General features: G+C 44.3%; 1 protein-coding gene across 1 annotated transcript in view; it reads right to left on the bottom strand.

Annotated features, from left to right (window-relative positions):
- The window catches only part of LOC122357522 (phospholipid-transporting ATPase IA-like), a 19251-nt gene that overhangs the window by 5202 nt on the left and 13528 nt on the right, over positions 1 to 521 (bottom strand). The gene's annotated exons all lie outside the window — the stretch shown is intronic.

The following is a 521-nucleotide window of genomic DNA, read 5'->3' as shown; positions in this document are numbered from 1 at the left end:
TGTAGTAATGAGAGAGAGGTTTATCTTCCATGTTAGTTTTTTTTTTTGTACATTGTTCTGTCACACCATAAGATACATTGATAAGTGTAGTAACATGCTAGAACCTCTAATCTCTATCAGTCGAGTCAAATGTCCCATTCAATTTACATTAGGGGAGGGGGTTATTTGTAAAACATCTGAAACACTGTAAATTGCTAGAGGCCTATAATACTTAGCATGTTCCATTTCAGTTAGTACCTATGTAAGCAACAGAGAGCGAGGCGACTTGGTAGGTTACGAAGTCACTGTGGGGACAGGGCAAAAACCGTTTCTGTAGTATTTCTCATTCAAAAACACACACAGATGTCTGTAGTGATGCACAAACCAGCCCACCCGCTTGAGTCAACACTTCCAGGGTAGGCCGTAAAAGCCTGGGGCTCGGGTGACTGTGTGGCAGGTGCAGGGAGACTGCAAAATGGGATGGTGGGCCATAAATCTGACACAGAACACCCAGAAAGCAAGTCATTCAGGCGCCGGGCTGC

The sequence above is a fragment of the Puntigrus tetrazona genome, chromosome 14 (genome assembly GCF_018831695.1).
Source record: "Puntigrus tetrazona isolate hp1 chromosome 14, ASM1883169v1, whole genome shotgun sequence".
NCBI lineage: Eukaryota > Metazoa > Chordata > Actinopteri > Cypriniformes > Cyprinidae > Puntigrus > Puntigrus tetrazona.
Note: the sequence above shows the minus strand (reverse complement) of the source record. Positions and strands in the feature narration are given on the sequence as shown.